Below are 17,101 nucleotides of genomic sequence, written 5' to 3' on the forward strand. Positions count from 1 at the left end.
TATTAAATTCTAACAACGCAAGATATTCCTATTTTTTTGTGACTTTCATTTTTGCAAAACAAACTTAATTAAATACTAAATGAAAATGTGATATATTTTATATTTTTATTAATTAAAACAAATAAACATGCACTCATAAAAATACAAATAATTATACAAAATACCACAAAAACAACAAAAATTGCACACAAAAGAAAATTATTTTATTTTGAATTTTTGGGAGTAATTCTTTCATAGGGCAAAAATCACGTGCTTACAGCTGTCCCTCTTTGCCCGAAAACACGAAGGGTTTTCGTGCAAAGATAAAGTGAGCGATTTTTGCCCATCCGAGTACTCCGCGTGAAGCATTTTTTTGAAAGGTTTGACCGAACCTTTGTTTCAGAGGTTTCCTACATATCCTGGGCTAAACAGGAATCAGGTCAATGTAGTTCGGGAAGTCTTGGTAGCTGGGACTACCGGGGAATTGTGGTTCTGCTGTTACTGCTGTTGTATATTGTTACCACTGCCTTACTGATCTCCTTATTACACCGTATCCAAAAGAAAACAAGAAAATCAGAAGCTAGGCTAGCCTATGGATCACAAGATCTTATCTATTTTCAACTTGTCTTTGCTGCCTTGCTTTCTTGTCGGATTGTGTTTCTTCCGGCGCTTCCTTCTTCCGAAAACTTGGGGATGGCACTGGCCTTTTGCTTTTCTGAATCCCAGTTCTCACTATCTTGTTCGGTCCGCTGGGATATGGCTTCCTCCCCTAAACATTCAAAGGTTTCTCTGGGGATACGGCTTTTCTTCATCAGATTTGTTATGCTGGGATCAATTGAGGCTCAAAGGCCGCTTCTTTTGAGATTTGTCTTATTTTCCCTTGACTCATGCGCTTGAATTTGTGCTGGACTTCTCGTTGTAACATTCTACCTTCTTTCTGATTTCTGAATTTGGACTTATGTTGGGACCTCTTGTTGCAACCTTCTACTTCCCGGTGTTGGGGATTTCTGTTGTAACCTTCTGCCTTTCGGAGGGGTTACTGATTTCAAGACCTGAAGTATAAGGCTGAAAAGTATTCCTCTCGTTATACAGGTGGGCGCCTGAAACAAAATGTAAAGACTGAAATGTATACCCTCATTATACTGGTGGGCGACCTAGGACAGGAAATAAAAATGCATACCCACATTATACTGGTGGGCGACCTAGGACATGAAATGAAAAATGCATACCCTCATTATACTGGTGGGCGACTTAGGACAGGAAATGAAAAAATGCATACCCTCATTATACTGGTGGGCGACCTAGGACATGGAATGAAAAATGCGTACCCTCATTATACTGGTGGGCGACCTAGGACAGGAAATGAAAAATGCATACCCTCATTATACTGGTGGGCGACCTAGGACATGAAATGAAAAATGCATACCCTCATTATACTGGTGGGCGACCTAGGACAGGAAATGAAAAAATGCATACCCTCATTGTACTGGTGGGCGACCTAGGACATGGAATGAAAAATGCGTACCCTCATTATACTGGTGGGCGACCTAGGACAGGAAATGAAACATAACTGCATACCCTCATTATACTGGTGGGCGACCTAGGACATGGAGTGAAAAATGCGTACCCTCATTATACTAGTGGGCGACCTAGGACAGGAAATGAAAAATGCATACCCTCATTATACTGGTGGGCGACCTAGGACATGAAATGAAAAATGCATACCCTCATTATACTGGTGGGCGACCTAGGACAGGAAATGAAAAAATGCATACCCTCATTGTACTGGTGGGCGACCTAGGACATGGAATGAAAAATGTGTACCCTCATTATACTGGTGGGCGACCTAGGACAGGAAATGAAACATAACTACATACCCTCATTATACTGGTGGGCGACCTAGGACAGGAAATGAAACATAACTACATACCCTCATTATACTGGTGGGCGACCTAGGACATGGAATGAAAAATGCGTACCCTCATTATACTGGTGGGCGACCTAGGACATGAAATGAAATAGAAAAGTATACCCTTATTATACTGGTGGGCGACCTAGAACATGAAAAAATAAAAAAAAAATGTATTTGGATTTGTTTCCTCGTTCCTCCGAGAAAGTTTTTAACAATGGCAGAAAATTTTCTGCCCTGGTTTTGGTGACCTTCTTTGTGGCGTGTCTTTCTGCCATTATCAACCTGTATTTTCCTGTAAAAATCAAAGAAAACTTTGTTAGTTTTAACATGGTGAGTGATAGTGTCACTCCTGCTGGGGGATGATTTTTCCTTTCCCTTTCCCTTGCTATGTGCTCCCAAAACTGGTTGGGGATAAAGTTACTTGCTGGGGATGATATTCCTGCTGGGGACGATTTTCCATTTATCTCTTCCCCGCTTTTTTGTTTCAAAACATGCTGGGGGAGTTCTCTTCAACTCCAAAACTACTCCCTTAAAAGTTTATTTTCTCTCAGCACTGCAGGGCATAAAATGTTATCATCTGGGGATAACGTTATTGAGGATAAGACTGTTAGGGTTATCTTGTTGCGGATTAATTCTCTCTCCCTCTTTCCCCCTTTCTGTTTTGTCTGACCCCCTTGGACCTTAGTTAGTGATCTATCGAAGTTTTGCCGGGGATCTTTTTGGAACTTGGTTCATAAGTCTTTAAACCTCCGATTCCCGCTTTTCTTCATGTTCCCCTTAACTTTCTAGGACAGTTTGTCATTTGGTTTTGCAACAAACGCCTTTTGTCTTATTGTCTTGACTTTGGCCTGTCCCCTTCGTATTTTGCTTTGTACCCTTTCGGCCCCTGGTAGTAAACTCTAAAAAATCCTTTTCGAAACAAATTTCTGGAAAAAATCTTCTTAGACAAAGAAAATGAAAAGATAGAAAAAGAGAAAAAATCTTCCTGAGCAAACGCTGGGGGAGAAGAAAAGGAAAGAACTTATCTGGACGGTATGACTGGTCTCAACGATCATGTCATGCATTACGGATTAATCAACCTAGTCTATTTGTATCAATCAATCTTCCTGATGGCCTCACTTGCTGGGGATAAATAGGTGCTCACCTCTTCGCAAATCTAGACCCTTTTTGTCAATCTATCTTGTTGCCTTATATTGCCCTTCGAGGGGTTTTTACTAATAAGACTCTCTCCTTTCCCTCAGCTCCCGTCGCCTTATGGTGCCTATGAAGGTTTTCACCGATAAGACTCTCTCGTTTCATTTCTCCCATCTTTTGTCGCCTTATGGTGCCTGTGAAGGTTTTCACCGATAAGACTCTCTCATTTTATTTTATTTTTTTCAGTAGGGAATTGGAGTGTTGCCGATATGACTCTCTCTTCTGGAGATTCTTTTCGGCTATCAATTCATTTCCAGTTTATGATCCTCTTCTTGCTGGGGATCAGTGCATTATTCTCGGCTTTCATTTGCCTGACTTGCCACCTCTCGGATATTGATTGGGAGGTCTTTTTTGGACAACGATGTTGGTTTCGGTGTGGGGCTAAAAGAAAGGCTATCAAAAATTCAACATAACTTTGATGGGTGAACTACTACAACTCTTGGAAATCAAACCCTTTTTGAAACTTTAAAACCTAACTTTTGCCCCAGTTTTTTTTTTTTTTTTGCTTGGGAGATTTTATTTTTTGTCACACTATATTGAACTATGCACATTATGACCGAGCCGTGAGGCGCCTACGTATCCTCTTTGAGGAATCAGGTCAAACGTAGTTCCCACGGTTTTGTTTTTCTTGTGAGCTTTATCTTTCTTTCTTTTAATTTCTCTTTTTTCTTTTTTTTTCTTTTTCATATCTTTTTCCCATTAGTGATTCCAAAAGAAGGGTATGAAAGAATAACTTAAGGCTCAAAAGGGGGAAGCAAGGGTTAAAAGTGTTTGGATAGAAGAAAGAATTGCCTCCGTCATTTCATTATCCAATAAGTAACAAATACAAACAAACGAACCAATAACTACTATAATCAAAGAAATTATGCATAATATCTTTTGACTGCATCAGAATTGATAGCCATGTCGACACATCTTCCCTCGATATCTGTTAGACACAAAGCACTGTTGGACAACACTCTGGTCACGATATAAGGCCCTTGCCAATTTGGGGCGAACTTGCCTTTTGCTTCGACCTGATGCGGGAGGATCCGTTTCAATACCTGCTGCCCTACTTCAAATTTTCTGGGGCGCACCTTCTTATTGTATGCCCTTGCCATTCTCTTCTAATACAACTGACCATGACACACTGCTGCCAATCTTTTTTCATCTATCAAGATCAACTGCTCCAGTCGAGCTTTGACCCATTCATCATCATCAATCTCGGCTTCAGCGACAATTCGGAGGGACGGAATTTCGACCTCCGCTGGTATTACTGCCTCAGTCCCGTATACCAACAAATAAGGAGTTGCACCTATTGAAGTACGAACAATAGTGCGGTATCCCAACAATGCAAATGGTAGTTTTTCATGCCATTGTCTGGATCCTTCAACCATTTTCCTCAATATCTTCTTTATGTTTTTGTTGGCTGCCTCAACCGCTTCATTCGCCTTGGGCCGATACAGGGTGGAATTATGGTGTGTAATCTTAAACTGTTCACATACTTCTCTCATCAAGTTGCTGTTAAGATTAGCACCATTGTCCGTGATTATTACTTTCGGGATCCCAAATCTACAGATGATATGGGAATGGACAAAATCCACCACTGCCTTCTTGGTTACTGACTTGAAAGTTTTGGCTTCAACCCACTTAGTGAAATAATCGATGGTTACCAGAATGAATCTGTGACCGTTCGAAGCTACCGGCTCAATAGGCCCAATGACATCCATGCCCCATGCCACAAATGGCCATAGTGCTGACATTGTGTGTAATTCCATTGGTGGAGAATGAATCAGATCTCCGTGTATCTGACACTGATGGCATTTTCGTACGAAACTGATACAATCATGCTCCATAGTGAGCCAATAATATCCCGCTCGCAGAATCTTCTTTGCCAATACATATCCGCTCATATGGGGCCCACAGACTCCAGCATGTACCTCTGTCATCACTATCGTGGCTTTACCCGCATCAATACATCTCAGCAATCCCAGATCTGGGGTTCTTTTGTACAACATTCCTCCACTGAGGAAAAATCCATTTGCCAATCGTCGAATGGCTCTCTTTTGATCTCCGGTTGCCTGCTCCGGATATATTCCCATCCTGAGGTATTCCTTGATGTCATAAAACCATGGCTCGCCATCCACTTCTTCCTCTATCATGTTGCAATAAGCATGTTGATCACGAACCTGAATATGCAACGGGTCAACATGGATCTTGTCTGGATGGTGCAACATCGATGCTAAAGTGGCCAAGGCATCGGCAACCTCATTGTGAACTCTCGGGATATGTCTGAATTCCACTGATCGAAATCGCTTGCTCAGATCGTGCAAACATTGTCGATATGGTATAAGTTTTAAATCCCGTGTTTCCCATTCACCCTGGATATGATGTAGTAGGAGGTCCGAGTCTCCCAAGACCAAGACGTCCTGAACATCCATGTCTGCAGCCAATCGTAAGCCCAAAATGCATGCCTCATATTCAGCCATGTTGTTGGTACAATAGAAACGTAGCTGAGCTGTAACAGGATAGTGATGTCCTATTTCCGAAATAAGTACTGCTCCTATTCCAACTCCTTTTGCATTCGCAGCCCCATCGAAGAAAAGCTTCCACCCTGGTTCCTTCTTTAGTTCTAACTCCTCTATATGCATCACTTCTTCATCTGGAAAATACGTCTTCAAAGGCTCGTATTCTTCATCAATAGGATTCTCAGCCAAGTGATCGGCCAATGCTTGGGCTTTCATGGCCGTTCTCGTCACATAGACAATATCGAACTCTGTGAGTAATATCTGCCATTTTGCCAATCTTCATGTGGGCATAAGCTTCTAGAAAATATACTTCAAAGGATCCAGGCGTGAAATAAGGTATGTAGTATGTGACGACAGATAATGCTTAAACTTCTTTGCTACCCAAGTTAGAGCACAACATGTCTTCTCAAGTTGAGTGTACTTATTCTCATAGACTGTAAACTTCTTGTTGAGATAATAGATGGCTTGCTCTTTCCTTCCTGTGATGTCGTGTTGCCCCAACACGCAACCAAACGAATTCTCCAGTACTGTCAGATAAAGAATTAATGGCCTCCCTGGCTCAGGTGGAACCAACACAGGTGGATTGGACAGATACCCTTTAATCTAGTCGAAAGCCTCTTGACACTCCGCCGTCCAGTCTACCGCAGCGTCTTTCTTCAACAGCCGAAATATGGGTTCACAAGTCGCCGTGAGTTGAGCGATGAACCTGCTGATATAATTTAGTCTCCCAACAGACTCATTACCTCTGTTTTGTTCTTTGGCGGTGGTAAATCTTGGATGGATTTGATCTTGGATGGATCTAATTCAATACCCCGTCGACTGACGATGAATCCTAACAGCTTTCCTGATGGAACCCCAAAGGCGCATTTGGTCGGGTTGAGCTTAATATCATACCTTCAAAGTCTTTGAAAAAATCTCCTTAGGTCTGCTACATGGTCTTCCTGACACCAAGACTTTATGATCACATCATCCACGTACACTTCAATTTCTTTGTGTATCATGTCGTGAAACACAGTAGTCATTGCTCGCATGTACGTTGCCCCAGCATTCTTTAGTCCGAACGGCATGACCCGGTAGCAGTAAGTCCCCCATGGTGAGATGAAAGTTGTCTTTTCCGCATCTTCTTCGTCCATTAAGATCTGAGGATATCCTGCATAGCAGTCCACAAAGGATCTGATCTCGCGCCCAGCGCAATTATCGATTAGGATATGGATATTGGGCAATGGAAAATTATCCTTAGGAATTGCTTTGTTGAGATTGCGGTAATCGACGCATACCCTGATTTTCCCATCCTTTTTCGGCACTGGTACCACATTGGCCAACCACTCGGGATATCGAGTGACCCGAATGACCTTCGCCTGCAGCTGCTTAATCACCTCTTCTTTGATCTTCACACTCATCTCTGTTTTAAATTTCCTTAGCTTTTGCTTGACCGGAGGGTATGCCGGGTCAGTGGGAAATTTGTGAACCACTAGATTGGTGCTTAATCCCAGCATATCATCATATGACCATGCGAAAACATCTTTGAATTCCACGAAGGTTTTAATCAATTCCTCCCTGATGTTTGGCTCAATGTGGATGCTAATTTTGGTTTCTCTGACATTATCTGCGTCCCCTAGATTCACAGCCTCAGTGTCATTCAGATTAGGCTTGGGTTTCTCTTCAAATTGGAATAGTTCTCGGTTTATTTCTTCGAAGGCTTCATCCTCGTCATATTCAGACTCATTGTCACGATCGACCTCTTGTATCATTAAGTCGGAGTCGGATTGATTTATTAGACTAGGTCGAAGATCCGTTGTGCATGCCATGTCATTAGAACCAGTAAAAAGAGAACTGTTCAGAAAGAAAAAGAGAACAAAACAAAAATCAAAATGAGGCAAGAGAAGAGAATTTTATTAAAATTTGGGATAACAGGGTTCACACTTTTACAAAAAATAAAAATGAAATTTGGATTACACCCTGGAATAATCCGAAACAAGAGAGCAAAAATCAAAGCCTACTACCAGAACTCCCCCTGGATAGGAAGAGGAGTAACCGTCCAATTGTTGATTTTGGCCTCAGGCCCCACAAACTGTATGTCTGCTCCGCTGGAACTCTCTCCAACTTCTACCACATTGACATCAGTGAATAGCCTCTCGAAACTCTGATTCAAATCCCCTTCCATCCCAATCAATGGTCCGAGAATTTTTGGGACCGATGACCCCTTGGCATTTGCTCTAACAAAAGATCTTGAGAGACGTGGCACAGGTTTAGGAAGAAACCAAACTTTCTTCTTCATTTTCTGCGCTCGCTTTACATCTGCCGCAGTCGGTTTGAACCCCAATCCAAAGGTCTCCAAATACTTGGGCAAGGAAACAGGTTGGACAATCCCCTGAAGCTCAACCCCCAGGCCTTTTCCCGGCACAAACCCATTACCCAGCATTTCCGAAACCATCATGACCGTTGCGGAAGCTACCCTAGGGTGTTCAATGATCTCACCCTCGGAAATCTTGTTTGCCGACACTGCATCGAAAACCTGGTAAACCTAGGGACCTTTGTCCATCATTGGTCTCTATAATGGGAACAATGGCGCTTCCTATGGTGCACGCAGTGTCCTCGCTGTGCAGTACGACCTCTTGTCTATCCCACTCGAACTTAACCATCTGATGCAGGGTGGAAGGTACTGCTTTAGCTGCGTAGATCCACAGTCGCCCCAACAGAAGGTTATAAGATACCGCGGCATCTAATATCTGGAACTCCATGGTAAACTGGACTGGACCGATGGTCAATTCAAGTACAATATCCCCCACAGTGGTTGTTCCATTTCCGTCAAATCCCCGGATGCAAATGTTATTCTTGTGGATTCTTCTGTGGTCGATCTTTAACTGGTTCAGGGTGGATAATGGACAAATATTGGCACTTGAGCCATTATCCACCAATGCCCGAGTAACTGCCGAATCTTCACATTTGACAGTTAGGTAGAGAGCTTTATTATGCTCCGTGCCCTCCACTGGAAGATCATCATCTGAGAATGTTACCCTGTTCACCTCGAAAATTTTGTTGGCAATCGTTTCCAGGTGATTTACAGAAATCTCGTTGGGCACATGAGCTTCATTCAGTATCTTCATCAGGTCCCGACGATGTTCATATGAATGGATCAGTAATGATAACAGCGAGATCTGTGCCGGTGTTTTCTTCAACTGTTCGACCACGGAGTAATCCTGCACTTTCATCTTCTTCAAGAACTCTTCAGCTTCTTCTTCTAACACAGGTTTTTTTGTTGTAGCTGGGTTGGGTCTTCTCAACTCCACTGGAGCAAAACACCGTCCTGATCGAGTTAGCCCCTGCGCCTCACAACTATCCTCCTCCACTGGTTTTCCCCTGTACATCACCATTGCCTTCTCATACTTCCAAGGCACGACCTTGCTATCAATCATGGGTAGTTGGATTACCGGCTTTATGGTGACCAGTTCCCTGCATACCCCTTTCAACACAACTGCGGGTGTGGGTGGTGTCCCTGATATTACCAATTTGGCTGGCTCCGGTTTCTTTGTTGCGATGGACGGACTCTTTCCCAAGATCACCATTGGCTTGACACCTTTCCCTTTCAAATGTACCCCTGGTCTTCTGTTGGTCGATTCTTCTTTCGGAGCGGCCTGGATCATCATCACTGTCTGTGAGGGCTTCCTCGGCTCTCCTCCCTCATACACCAACTCGATCATGTGAGCCTCGTGGTGTGTTGGCAATGGGTTCTGTTGATGTTAGGTGCCTCCGGCGTCTGGACCTCAATCTTGTTGGCATCAATGAGATCTTGTATTGCATGCCTCAATCTCCAACATTTTTCAATATCATGCCCCAGCATCCCTGAGCAGTACTCACAGCTTATCGATCGGTCCAAATTTTGGGGTAAGGGATTTGGCAATCTAGGCTCAACAGGACCTCAATTTGTGGAACAAGTCAGTATAAGTTTCTCCCAACTCAGTAAAGGTTCTTTGCCTCTGCAGTCTTTCATTTCTGGAAGCCAGATTTCCCTTGAAACCTATCCCTGGAGGGTTCCTGTAGGCTCTTGGCGGTGGATAGGTATTTTGTGGTGGTGGGTAGGTATTATGTGGAGGTGGGTATGTATTGTGGGGAGCTGGCGCGCGCCATTGTGGGCGAACCGGAGGTTAGGTGTATGCATGGGCTTGATGGACGGTGAAATGTTGTTCTTGTGGTGGGTAGTAGGGTTGTGGAGGGTAATTTGGAGTGTGTGGGTAGTTTAGATGACGAGGTCTGGGTTGGTAATGAGGGGAAGGACCTCTAGATCTGTACCAATTGCCGGCCTCTATTGTCGTGGCCTCCTCTCTCCTTTTCTTTCCGAGCGCACCTCCCGCGCCGCTCTGAATGGCCAGAGTCGTTGCCTTGATTGTTGAGTAACTCAGGATCTTATTGGACTTAAGTCCCTCTTCTATCATTCCTCCCATTTTCACCACTTCATTGAATGATTTGCCAACTGACGTCACCAAGTGACCGAAGTAAGTTGGCTCGAGAGTTTGTAGAAAGTAATCCACCATTTCTCCATCTCTCATTGGAGGATCAACTCTGGCTGCCTGTTCTCTCCATCGGAACCCAAATTCCCGGAAGCTCTCTCCGGGTTTCTTCTCAAGCTTTAGCAATGTGAGACGGTCCGGGACTATCTCAAGGTTGTATTGGAAGTGTCCTGCGAAAGCCTGTGCCAAATCATCCCAGGTGTATCACCTGCTCGGATCTTGTCTTGTATACCACTCCAGTGCCGACCCGCTCAAACTCTGGCCAAAGTAAGCTATCAATAGCTCGTCTTTGCCGCCTGCCCCTCTCATCTTGCTACAAAAGCCCCGCAAATGTGCCATGGGATCACCGTGAACTTCATATAAATCAAACTTAGGCATCTTGAACCCAGCCGGGAGTTGGATATCCGGGAAAGGGCATAGATCCTTGTAGGCCATGCTGACCTGGTTGCCCAATCCGTGCAGGTTCCTGAAGGACTTCTCCAAGCTTTTGAACCTCCTCATTATCTCATCTTGTTCTGGGACCTTAATCGGCTTTTCAATCTCTACCGGTACCTCCAAGTGCGGATTGTAGATATGGGGTTCTGGTGCATGGAATGTGGGCTTAGGGGGATAGTATTGCGTATCGTGAGCTTGAAACAACGGCTCACTGGTTGATCTTTGCAGGGTGGCTGATGTGGGTCCCATAAAAGTGGGAACATTTGGTGTTGGGAGAGGTTGATGGGGTGGTGGAGCTTGGGAATCATGGGGGCTTCTCTCCTGAAGATAACGGTGATTCGGGAGGCTTGTTGAAGGGCCAGAGTGAGGGTATTCCGGCATATGTCCCAGTGGTTCAGGGCTCTTTTGTGCTTTGGCCAGAGCTAACTGCATTGCATTCATCTCTAGTCCCATCCTTTCTATTTTCTCCATCGCTTCTTTTAACAACCGGCTCAACGGCCTTTCTTCCTCAGTACTATTTTCTGAAGTAGTCATGCTCGTTGTTAGCGGTCCTTTGGATCTGGTTTGGTAAGGGTGTGTTGCCAGAATGCTTTAACAACTAATTGTCTGATATTTGTGGAAAACAACAAACATTGTTAGCGTTAGAGTTTAACAGATTTGATGATAGCACATTGGGGATGCAATGCTCCTAGGCAGTTAACCATTTCTAACATGCTTTGCTTCAAACACATGAAGTCATCCCGACTCGCTTATTTGCCCCTTTAAAGTACTTTGGGAACCCCTGTATTTTATTTTTATATTTTCTTCTTCTCTTTTTCTTTTTTTTTTCCTTTTTTTTTGGAATTATCAATTTTCATAATAAAATAAACTAGGTTTCAAAGGTTTAAAGACGACCTACAAACTTGAAAATCAAACGACCCACATATTCTAATCAAAAGTTTTACAAACTCAAAAACAAACGGCCAACTCCCTTTCTCTGTTCAACAAATGCAACCAAACGGTTATTTTTGCAAATGTGGCCCCTTCCAAATTTCACATGAATTTTGAGGCCGGGGAGGATTATTTTATGACACTTTACAAACTTGTCCGTTCTTTTACGAAAATAGTCTTTCGACAACTGAAAGATACTCTAAGGCTATTTCGGCAAGAACGGTTTAAGACACTACCGAAGCTGGCTCGGCTTATTTTGACTAAAAATCCAAACGGTATTCACCTGACCACTGACTCTTTGTTTTTGTTTTTTGTTTTTTTTTAAAAAAATAAAATAAAATAAAAGACCTGCTGTTGCAAACACAGCCTTTCAGCGTCTTAGGGACAAAGATTTTAAGGCTGTGTGGGTCAACTGGACCAAAATCCTAAAAAATGACCCAAGGTGACTGTTTATACAAAGTCAGCCTTCCGGCGTCCCTTTCGGGAACATTTGGCTATTTTTGACAAAACAACATCACCCGACTTAAAAATTTTGACATGTTTTTTTTTCTTTTTATTTTGTTTATTTATTTGTTTTTGGCTATTTTAGCAAAAAGGGGGGTTGGACCCGATGAGGGTTGCCTACGTATCTCACATCCGGTGAGAATCAAACCCGCGTAATTCGGGCGAATTAACCGCACTATTTTAAAATAGGATTCTTTTTTTATTTTTATTTTTGACATTTCATAAGCAAAAAAAAAACTACTTTTTTAAAACAAGACCCCTTTTTTTAACAAACTCTTTTTCTTTTTTTTTCTTTGCTCTTTTTCTTTTTAGTAAAACAAACCAAAAAATAAACCAATAAAACTTTTTTTTCCAGAGTTCCGACAGTACTTGGGCATTGTTTTTTTTCAAAACCATCAGTTAACTCTCCAACTGCTATTTTTCTCTTTTTCTTAATTTTCTAACATTCCCGAAATTCAAAAAAAAAGGGTCAACATCCAGGCCAGAGCAAATAAATGCACAGAAAATAATTAGGATGCATCAGGATGGTCTTTCCGTTTCAGGTTGCTAGCCCTAGACGGACCCAACCCCTGTGTTGAGTCCCCTAAGTCAAAATGCACATGAAGCAAACAAGCGTTCCTACTAGGGATCTGGCATGAGGATGAGTTATTCTAGGTTCAAAACCTGGGTGTTTGTTCTAGACCTGGCTTACCCGAGCGGACAACTCGAGTCGAGGAGGAGGCAGCAGTCCGGGAATACAGAAGCTTCACCGGCTTTGCGACTTATCCAAACCTCGTTCTAAATTGGGACTTGACACTAGACAGAAAAGAAGTCGTACACCGTACACCCTTCTTCACAATTCAGAAGACTCAGAGAGGAGATGGGTTTCGGCACAGCTTATATACAGTTCACAAAATATCAAAGCAGTAAAAGCAGTTAGTTAGCACAGTATGCACAGATCATGTAACAAAATCTGATAAAGCTGAATACAACAATTATTCCAAGCTCGAATTCTGAACCCTGAACCAGAGATTCTGGGTCACAATAGTGTTATCCCCAGCAGAGTCGCCAGAGCTCTCACACCTCCTTTTTCCGCCCCCGCGAGGGGTGAAGGAGTTTTTCCAATTAAAGGACAATCGAAACGGGACTTGTTTATTTATTTCAGAGTCGCCACTTGGGAGATTTAGGGTGTCCCAAGTCACCAATTTAATCCCGAATCGAGGAAAAGGAGGACTATGTTTTACAGTCTGCGAACCAGAAATCCGGATAAGGAATTCTGTTAACCCGGGAGAAGGTGTTAGGCATTCCCGAGTTCCGTGGTTCTAGCACGGTCGCTCAAATGTTGCATTTAGCTATTATCTGATTTTTACATGAGTAACCTATGTGCTGATTCTACTTTTTATTGCTTTTACATATACATATTTATTCGAGAGAGTGAACACCGTTTAAAGTATGTCTTTGGATTGCGCCGCATCAAATGAACCCGCAATCTTAGGCACACTCTATTCAACGTCTTAGGATTTGGATTCGGGCCGCATAAAATGCCCACCCATATTTAGGAATGTAATTTACTAAAATCCGCGCCTAAAGATTCTAGCGTGTTATTATCTTTTGGGAGGGACGTGAAATTCGCTAAACGGCCCTTCCCGACTTCTAAAAAATTTCTTAAACCTTTACTGAGGGTCCTGCAATTTTTTTTATTTATTATTTTTTTTTGTTTTTTTTTTATATTTTTGACGAAGCTCGTCTCATTTATTTATTTATTTATTTTTAAAAGGAAAGTAACTACATTTCTATTTTTATTTGTCTCTAAATAAAGAAAAATCCTAGTTAATTACATACTAAAATCGTAACTTATTTAATTAATAGATTACAACAGATGCTAACGAAAATTATACTTGAACTTGTAAAAATGAAAAATTGTTTCGCGCCTTATTCCATAAGCTAATATTACTAAAAATGGAATTATGTATATAAAAAAACGTACAAGATTGACTAACGTTACTACAATTAGCCATTTTTAACTGTGGTGAGGTTAACTAAATGATCAAAGCTATAGACTAATTCATTAACCCTAATGGATTCGCAATTTAACTATACTAAATGCTTATTGAAACTACTCTACATTAGTGTAAGTATACTTAATTATTAATACATAAAATTATCGACTACGGCCTTTATTTATTTATTTATTTATTTTTATTACTTTTATTATTATTATTGGAGCTATAATATTGACACTACCCAACCACCTTACATTTACATTTTTATCAAGTCCACAATCTATCTATGTGAGACTATTTGTAATATGAATTAATGCCAATACTGATGAGAGTATAATCACTTAAGAGGACTAATGGAAATTAGTTTTGACCATCTAAACGAAATACTAATCGGGTTTTGACTAAGTACTTTTATCTCGTTTATGGACTACTTGAATATATGCATGGAAACAAACAACTAACTAGAGATATGCTACTTATCATGATTTACCCCATTAATCTGACAAAATTGAAAGGTTCATGCTATATCAGCGCATGACCATTTATACGATTCCTTCACTTTTCAGTCCAATTATACAAAAAAAAATAAAATAGTTCACAAAGAAAACAACTGAATAGACCAGATTGTCTACTATCTACTTTATTGAAGCGGTTGGATTTTATTGCTGCATTTCAACTTCAAAGCTCTATAGCTACAAGATTCGAATGTGTACCTGAAATTCGAATTACAAATAGAGAAAAGAGGTCAGGAGCAACAATGTACAGCAGTAGCACAGCAACAGAATCCCACAGCAAATAACAGCAACAAAACCCAGCAATAACCAGTGTAACAATGGTCAGAACCAAACTGAAAAACCCCGGAAAGCCTGACTGAAAATTCAGTAGCACTAAACGCAATCCACAGAAAGCAGTAACAAAGTTCTGATTTCAGTAGTAAAGAAAAGGACATCACTTTCAATTTTTAGCTCTCAAAGACTGACTTTTAATTCTGAAAAATTAGCCTATTTCTCACTTTGAAGTTCTGAAAATTTTTCTTCTCTAAATTTTTCAGTCCCCTTCTCTATATCAACTCCTCCTATTTATAGGCTAGAACTAAACATTATTTATTCAAAGTTTTCACTTTCAGCCTGTATATTCCATCTCATGTGCATCTATACACTTTTATCATTAATCTCATGCTTATTTTCTGATTTTCCACCCTTAAAGAACACTACTAATTCTCTTTTCATTAAATAATTCATTAATTTAATTATACACTAAATATTCAACTGGCATACCACTAAACATTTTAAATCTTTTAACACCCAAAAATACCCCTGAAAATCCCCTATTATTATTGCCTTGCCCTCACTCTTAGCAATCTGTATTTAAACCTCTCTGATTTATAACTACACCAAATCACTACACAGCTACAACCAATCCTTAAGTCAAATTCACACAAAAGATTCAAGCATCAAAACAGACCTAAGAAGTGATTCATGTTGTATTCGTCCAAACAAAGCAATCATAAACTAACTATTCGACGAAGTTGTTCAAATCGAAGGTAGCTTATAACGCACACTCAAACAAACAGAAGAAAAACCTTGACCAAATAAAAGGTCTTGAAGAAGAAGGAGAACTAACGAACAAGACAAGATTTACAAAAATAAACACTTTAAACAAAGATTCAATAATCCGAAAAATAGAACAAACAAAACAAGATTACGAACAACACTTAAAACCAAAAACCCTAACGGAAAATAAATCAAATGAACTAAATAATCTTGAAAGAAAAATCTAAAACTTGAACGAACCCAAGTCGAACTCGGAGTTGAACTATTGGAGGTCGAACGGACTGTTTTGTGGACGTTGAAAAGGACGAAGCAGAAGCTGGACGTTTGGACTGTGGCGGATTAGCATGGAGGGGCGAAGGTGTCGTGAGGAGTAGCAGCGGCAGCAGCTGGGTTCGCTGCTGCCATGGTCGACGTGACAGTGACTGGGTTTGGTCGTGAGGAACAACAGCGGGTGGTGGTGAGGAGCAGCTGGGCAGCGGGGTTTGGTGGTGAGCTGCAGCGGCGTTGCGAGCAGTGGGGTGGTGGTGAGCAGCAGCGGCGTCGCGAGCAGTGGGGTTTGATCGAGCAGCTGGGGTGGTGTTGAGGGGTAATGGTCGACGGGGGGACAGTTGGGTTTGTTTGGACGTGAAGAAGGCGACGGGGGTGGTCGACTAAAGCAACAGCAGTAACGAATAGCTGCTGCTCGACGGGATGGGGGTGGCGATGGCGACGCAGCAGCAGTGCTGCTGGGGAAGCTGAAGGTGAGCGAGTTGTTTTGGACGTGAAAGAAGAGGAAGCAATGGGCTAGCTCGTTTCTTTTTTTTTTTTAGTTTCTTCTTCTTCAAAGCCAGAAGAAGAAGATGAACAATACATTCTCTTTCTCTCTTTTTTCAAATCCCCTTTCTCCTTTTTTCCTTGTTCGTGTATCCCCCTTTTTCTTTTAAAATCTTCCGTGTAAGTCCAAAAGTGAGAGGCTCTCATGTGTAAAAAGCGTGGTAGACAAGTGTCTCAAAATATGAGCCCATCGCATTGTGTTCCGTCCGTGTCCCCCACGCGTGTCCCCCATGTGTGGTGGGCTCGGATTATTACGGGCTAGGTCCGAAAATTAGGCCTAAAAACGGGTAGTTTGAACTCAAATATTATTCTTTGTCCAGACCCGAGAATAGAACACGATGTTATTCAATTAATCTTATGCAAGCGAATAACTACAAAAATACGACTAAAACAAACTATTTTTTAAAATAGCTACAAAGCATAAATAAAACTATTTTTGTCATTTTCGTTTTTATATAAAGATAAAATATAAAGTACTATTTTTTGTATTTTTCAAGATAAAAATGGCTACAAAACGTTAATAACTTTTTTTTTTGTAATTTTCGGAATTATACAACGATAAATATAAAGTACTATTTCTATATTTTTTAAGTTTAAAATGACTACAAAACATTAATAAAACTACATTTTTTTATAATTTTCGAAATTATATAAAGTACAAAATAAGGTACTATATTTTTTTTTAGTATTGTTTTCAAATTTATGGGAAATACACAAGCTAAAATTACATATATATTTTTTGTAATTTTTCTTTTGCGAAGAAATAAAGTAAAATAGTTAAAAT

The 17,101-nt window shown here is 41.2% G+C and overlaps 1 long non-coding RNA gene across 1 annotated transcript; it reads right to left on the reverse strand.

Moving 5' to 3' along the window:
- Window positions 1-14,424: 14,424 nt before the first annotated feature.
- Window positions 14,425-16,449, reverse strand: LOC142172964 (uncharacterized). The gene is made up of 2 exons (XR_012702237.1): window positions 15,745-16,449; window positions 14,425-14,664 (listed from the first exon to the last, which is right to left on the reverse strand). It is a non-coding gene; the product is annotated as an uncharacterized LOC142172964 (long non-coding RNA).
- Between the last annotated feature and the right edge of the window lie 652 nt (window positions 16,450-17,101).

This window comes from Nicotiana tabacum, chromosome 18 (genome assembly GCF_000715075.1).
Source record: "Nicotiana tabacum cultivar K326 chromosome 18, ASM71507v2, whole genome shotgun sequence".
NCBI classification, from domain to species: Eukaryota; Viridiplantae; Streptophyta; class Magnoliopsida; order Solanales; family Solanaceae; genus Nicotiana; species Nicotiana tabacum.